The sequence below is a fragment of the Marmota flaviventris genome, chromosome 1 (assembly GCF_047511675.1).
Source record: "Marmota flaviventris isolate mMarFla1 chromosome 1, mMarFla1.hap1, whole genome shotgun sequence".
Taxonomy (NCBI): Eukaryota; Metazoa; Chordata; class Mammalia; order Rodentia; family Sciuridae; genus Marmota; species Marmota flaviventris.
In genome coordinates, this window is record NC_092498.1 from 77,426,759 (window position 1) to 77,433,596 (window position 6,838).

The window sequence follows — 6,838 nt, forward strand, 5'->3', positions numbered from 1 at the left end:
AAGTTCTCTTGACTTTCTCCTCTGCAGCAGATCATAGAACTTAGAATTTTCTGACCTTCTTCTGTGGGGTTGTAGGACCCTCATATTAGAGTTATGCATATGCCATAGTTTGGACATGGAGGAATATGTCCCCCAAGGGTTTAGGTGCTGCTTAGTCCCCAGTGTGGCAAGGGGAGAGGTGGTGGAGTCATTAAGAGGTGGCATCTAGTGAAAATTAATTAGGACACTAGAAACATCATCCTCTGAAGGAATGAAAATCCTGGTTTCACATAGCATGTTAGTTCTCTTAAGAAAGAATTGTTATATAAAAGAAAGGCTGGCTTCTACTTGGTATTTGCCTTCCTATCTTGTTATTTGGTCTTTCCCTCTTGCATATACTGCTACCATAGTTTTGGAGAAAACTTCAGAAGCTGGAAGGTCTCTGACTTTCTCCTCCCTTTGCAGAATGTACATTATTATATTGCATTCAAAGAAACTTGCACTAGAACCAAAACAGATGGACCTTCCTAGTCTTGGATTTTAAGCCTTCAAAAGTACACAGGCTCAGGTATTTTGTTTTAGCAACAGCAAATGAGCTAATACACCACCTTGTACTAGGAGAAAAGGAATATTCTTATCTCTGATGACACAGTGACAGAAAAAAAAAAATCTGAGCAAGTATGTCTCACTATGTTCCCCCCTTTTTATTCCTATTAGGTCATACCTCCTCTGTCTAAACATCAGTCTCCATAACTATCCACTTCTTTATCAAACTTTGGATAAAAATGTATAGACTTTCCTGTTTCTTTGGGACTTTTTCCCTGAAGGCTCTTGAATCATAAAACTTAGTAAATACACTTGTATGGTAATATATCTTTGTCAGTTTTATTTTCAGATTGAGCTAGAGACCCTAAAATGGCTAAGAGAAAAATATTCTCCTCCCTATACAATTAAATTATCAAAAACAATATGATGGACAGGGAAGGAACTATCTAGAAAGTGGATCTAAGTGGGATCATGAAGGGTTTGTCCTTGTGTGTATGGCTTATTTCATTTAGTACAATGTTCACCAGGTCCATTTATGTTTTATCGAATGCCAGGATTTCCTGCTCTTTTTAAAAGTCTGAGTAATATGCCATTATAGGTGTATATCACATTTTTCTTCCCAGTCATATGTCTGGATGGCTCTATATCAATTGTGAATAATGCTGCAAGGAACATGGGAGTGCAGATATCTTTCCAAGAGCCTTATTTTAATTCTTTTTGATATATACCCATAACTATGATTGTTGGATCAGATGAAACTTCTACTTTTTATTTATTCTTTGGGGAAACCCATTATGTTTTCCTTGCAATAACAATTTATATTCCTTGCACATAGTGTACATGGGTTCTGTTTTCTCTGCATACTTGCCAACACTTGTCATCCTTATATTTTTTTTCTAAATAGCCATCCAAACAGATGGGAGATGACCTTTCACTGTGGTTTTGGTTTGCATTTTCCTGATGATTGGCTATATTGAGTACCTTTTTATATCCCTCTTGGCAATATGTATGTCATCTTTGGAGAAATAACTATTTGGGTCCTTTGCTGATTTTTGAACTGGTTAATATTTTTCTGAAGTAAAAGGATTTTGAATTTTAAATAAAAATCCCTTATAAGAGATAATGTTTGTAAATTTTTTTTTTTTGCAATTTTATGTTCCTTTTTATTTTGTCGATTGATTATGGAGACAAAAAGAATACATATTTTACAATTATAATTACATAAAATTCTAGAAAATCTGAACTAATCTATAGTGACAGAAAACAGATCAGCAGTTTCCTGGGTCAAAGGAGGACAATGGAAGGGAAGAAGGAATTATAAAAGGGCTTAAGGAAACTCTCAGAAGCAGTATTATATTCAGTAACTTGATTGTGGTCATGATTTTAAAAATGTACCAAACCTTTTAAAAACTTTAAAAAATGTGTTGAAACTTTAAAAAGTTGCACATTTTATGCATCTGCTTTAATTGTATATTCTTACTTTCTGTATTCTTGATGGCTTGGCATCTGAGTCCTTGCTGACTAGAGAGAGACTACTTCTCCCAAGGCAAGGCAAGTCTTAGAAATAGCAAAAGACTTGCCTGAGAGCACCCTTTTCATAAGCAAATTAACGCGAGTCCAAAGCCCAAGCTCCAACTTCCTCCTCTATCTGACACTTAGACTCCAGGATGCCATATTCCACTTCCCAAATCCCCAAGGACCAGGTATTAGGTAAATCAGTAATGGCCACTATGCCCCAGCACCTACTGAAATTATCCACGCTAGCCAGTCACCAGTCGGTTCCTCTTTGGCCTGCCTTGCTTGTTTCAGGGAAACCATAATAAAGGTCCCTGCATGCCTTCCCCCTGTTCCTTCGCCTCCTCCCTGACCTGGACAGCTTTCCCATGGGACTTGGCATGGCTTGGCATGCCCTTCCTCTTGGGAACTGCAGGTAACAGTCTTTTTGATGGCAATCCTCTCCTGATCTGTTGGCCTCACTATGCCTGAATAAACAAAAGCCCAGATATGTTTTAAGGGTAGCAGCATTTAGTATGTGTAAGTTATACTTCAATAGAGTTATAAAAAGAAAAACAAACATTGTGGTTAAAATATTGGAGACAAAAGCATCTTTTAGAAAATATACAATTTTTTCCCGTTTTCATCTTCCCTTGGAGAGAATTTTAATCTCTTCTATAGGCTTTAGAGTATCCAATGTTATTACTACAGTGAAGGGAAAATCCTTTAGCTTTGATTCCAGTGTGTAAGTGGCTTGTCACTTACGACTGATGAGCATTTGAAATGTGGTATTTTAACTGAGTAACTGCATTGTTAGTTGAAATCCTTTCCACCAGTTTTAATTCTTTTTGATATATACCCATAACTATGATTGTTGGATCAGATGAAACTTCCACTTTTTATTTATTCTTTGGGGAAACCCATTATGTTTTCCTTGCAATAACAATTTATATTCCATATGGCCAGTGACTGCTATGTTGGGCAGTGTAGCTCTAGAGGCTGTTCATTTGGTCTCTAGGGCAGACATTCTTCTCCTCTAGTAGGTAGAAGAAGACAACTATTTGATGTGATAAAAAGTTGTATCTGGGTTTTTAGTTTTCATGGTTCCTTTTTGGTTTACTTTTATTTGTGGAGCATAGATCCTCATAGGTCTCATCTGAATAGTTGCTGGGACTGAACTCCATTTTTGTCTCAGCTGTCCATGGTCCCATGATATGAATGAAACCACATAGCTACCTTGACATTTTTTGCCTTTGTTATTGTTGTTCCTTACAAGTTTCAAGGGGCTCACTTCTCTAAATCCCCTGGCCCCTTGATCTTTCCCCTTCAAGTTCAGGCTGTCATCGTTGTTCTCTGGTAATTTCCAAGAGCTGGTTTTTGTAGCTTTATTCTCAGCATGTAGAATAATTTGTACAAGCTCCATTATCCAGAAATGGAAATCGTCATGGGATCTCTATTGTAAAATAATACCTGTAAAGTTCCTCTTCCAGTGACAGTAAGTGTTCCCTCTTCTCTTTCTGTAATGCAGAACTAGTCCTAGATCCTGATGCACTGGTAAAATTTGATTTCTCTAAGCTTAAGAAATCCAAATAGTAAAATTCACACTCTGACTTCTCAGGGCCCTTTCTCCTGCTCGAGTTGTAGACAACTCACTGGAGTTTCTAGTTTAACATAGCTCCTCTCAAGCTTCTCCCCTTGCTTAGGATCTCTTTTAAGCTTCCTTTTCTCTCTTCAAAATGCAGTAGTAATTGTCCTATATTGTCAATGCTAATTCCTTCGCACTATCTAAAAGCTTAGTGCATCCTTCCATTACAGCAGAATTAGCCATTAAGTCTCTTCCTGTCATGAGCACTAGTCTCTTTTTGCTTCTTTATTTTCCATGCTTTGTCTGAAGTAACTGTCTGAAACTTAGGCCTTGTGATGTTGCTTCACTCCTTCAAACCCCTCAGTGATCCCCCATTACTTACAGGGGAAAACCCCAAACTCCTTGACATGAAACAAAGGTCCTTCATGTTTTGGTCACAGCCTCTTACTCTGGCTGCATTTTATTTCCACATACACCCAAAGGTCAAGTTTTTTCCAAAACTGTTTCAAGGAAATGGACTTTTAAATATTTTTTTTCCCAGAAAACATCATAACTTTTATGTTCTTCCATTTTAATCATGTTCTACTTTGTTCCTCAAATGTCTTTTTCTTTCCTTCCTCCTTTCTCAGAAGGAAGTCCACTCAGCCTTGGAGGGCCACTGAAGCATCACAAGTGTTGAGAGACCTTTATTCTGATGTTTCCTCCTGAGGGCTATTAACTCTAGAGGTTGTGCCATTTGCTTATTCATCTTGTACCATTTTCTTATTTCCCCTTAGCACCGTGCTTGACAAGTAGTAATTGCTTTATGAGTATTTGTTTTTTATAACTGAACTGCAACGAATACCGGGGCTTAGCCCGGGCCTCAGCTGATGCTTTAAACAGAAAACTAAGTGTTTTAAACCCTGCATGTAAGTCCCAGGGGAAGTTATGTTGGTCAGGTGGGTCTTTTAGTGCTTGTAAGCTCCGTGTATGTAGGTGGCTGTCAGCTTCCCCTTACATCTTGGGCTAATCCTGGATATCATAAAGGATATTGTCATTTTAAAGCACAACCAAGCTTTTTAAAAAATAATCCTTTCAAAGGGACTAGGTTACTTTTTTTAACAGTTACATATGGGGAAAGGCTATATGAAAATATTAATATCTTTTAATTCAATCCAGAAGTTACATCTATATCTTAAAATTTATTTCTGAATTGTCATCAGAGTATATTATAGAGTGGTTCCAAGATTCCTTAATAAGGTAGCTGTTGCTTAGCTGGGGGGTGAATTTAATTTAGCAATTGAGGTCAGAGGTATTTGTGCTGCTTTTTAGATTAAGGTTATTTTCCAGCTTTTGCTCTGAAGATCTAAACTGGAGCATAACTTTGAATGCAAAACAGGCATCTGCTTTTGCCTGAAGCAGTGGAAAAATGAGGTCTTAGAACGCTTCATATAAAGTTTCTTAAATGTACACTGTGCTATAAAATTGATGAAGAAACACCAAAGAAGGAATGTAACATAAGTGAAAACACTTTTAGGGAACACCCAAGGACACCTAAGTAATGTTGGAATGGAAAAAAACAGAGTAAATGCAGTTGTGCCTGGAAGATTTATAGGAACAAAGTGGGATATTTCATATCTCTTTGAAAAGGCTAATGATGTGCAGGTTGGCGTTGCTGTCTGCAGTTGGAACAGGAGCCGTGTTTGCACTGTAGGAGTAGATGCCAGGATGTGAACAGAACCAGGGTTTAGTTATGGAAATTGTAGGGGGGTGTAATTCCCGGAGAAAATCCACCAAGAAGAACTGCTTGGCTGGCACCACACCAGAAGGTGAATGAGGCAGGGCCTGCTGGGGGAAAGAGCAGAGAGATCTCTCAGGTATGGGCAAAGTGATTGTAGTAATGTTCTCCTCCCAACACCTAAAACTGGGGAAAGCACTGACAGTTTTTCTAGTCGATACCTTACTCCACAAAGACAATCTCAGAAAGAAAGCTGTTTTTGCTCAGCCTATACCAGAACACATCATAACTTTTATGTTCTTTCAATTTTATCATGTTTCACTTAAGCAGAGAAGAGCTGAGGCTGGGATGCCCCTTCATTCCCCCAATACAGTACCCTGGTCACCAGGGGGCAGAATGCAGTGGGGGCCTACCTTGGTAACAAGTGGGAAATCAGACAGATAGATAAAGTCTGGATTTCCCCAACTAAATAGAACAAAAGAGGGCATCGGGTGTAATAAATAGGAAAGGCTTTGTATATTGCTGAAACAGTGGCATTTGAGCATCAAAACACAGCTACCGATCAGCAAATGTCTACTACCAAGGTGAAAAGACAGGCTGCAGAAAATCCTAACTGAAACAGAACCTCCTGAAAAGATTTTCAAACAATTGGAGTCTAACCATACACTGCAAAATTACAAAAACTCTCCAAGGGAATCTAGAAGCTCTGTTTCCCACCTCCCATTGAGGCTGTTGCTGGTGGTGTTTTACACGATTTCTAAATTCATTCAAGGATGATGGAATGCATGTTACTTTTAGTTGAGACATGTTGCATGAAAAAAAAAAACATTAAAAATACTTTCATATACAGGATCATGTTGTTTTCTCACAATATTCTCACAATACTGCTCAAATGATGCTAAACATCATCAAAAACATAGCACTTTGCACTTCACAGTTTGAACTTGACACTGAAAAGCCAGGCACTGACCACTATCTCTTTCTGTCTCTTTGAGTCTCTTTTCTCTGAGATTCAGACTTTAAATATCTAATAAAGTGGCAACATTGCCCCAATTTTCAATTTTAGAAAGAGGTCACATTTCACTATTTATGAATGATGTCTTTTATCTTAGATACTCTAGCCAGTGTACTACATTCTATCTGTCAATACTGAGTAACTATATGATGATTAATGCTTTAAGATTCTGCCCCACTGAGAACTTGTACAGCTTTGGAAGAAAATCTTTATAAAACTGGTTCCTGGCCTGTGCTTTGAGTTTGTAATAGATATTTTTTTTTTCAAATCTATCATATTTCCCTGACTTGTCTCCATATGTTATTTGATATTTAAAATGTGTTTTAGATGACAAAAACTGTTAGAGCCCTTATCTGAGTCAATATTGATAGTTGTTGGATTAAAAGCATTCTCATGGAAAATGGATCATCTTTTAACACAAACCAGCACAGAGGAAAAATAAGTCACCAAGCATTTAAACCCCACCCCTAGCCAAAGTTATCCCATCAAATAATTTATTTAT

At 37.7% G+C, this 6,838-nt stretch overlaps 1 long non-coding RNA gene across 1 annotated transcript in view; it reads right to left on the reverse strand.

The window, feature by feature from the left end:
• Positions 1-5,172: 5,172 nt before the first annotated feature.
• Positions 5,173-6,838, reverse strand: part of LOC117794746 (uncharacterized) — an 18,346-nt gene continuing 16,680 nt past the window's right edge. The window contains exon 2 of the long non-coding RNA XR_004618610.2: positions 5,173-5,431. This is a non-coding gene — a long non-coding RNA (uncharacterized lncRNA). The remainder of the gene's footprint in view (positions 5,432-6,838) is intronic.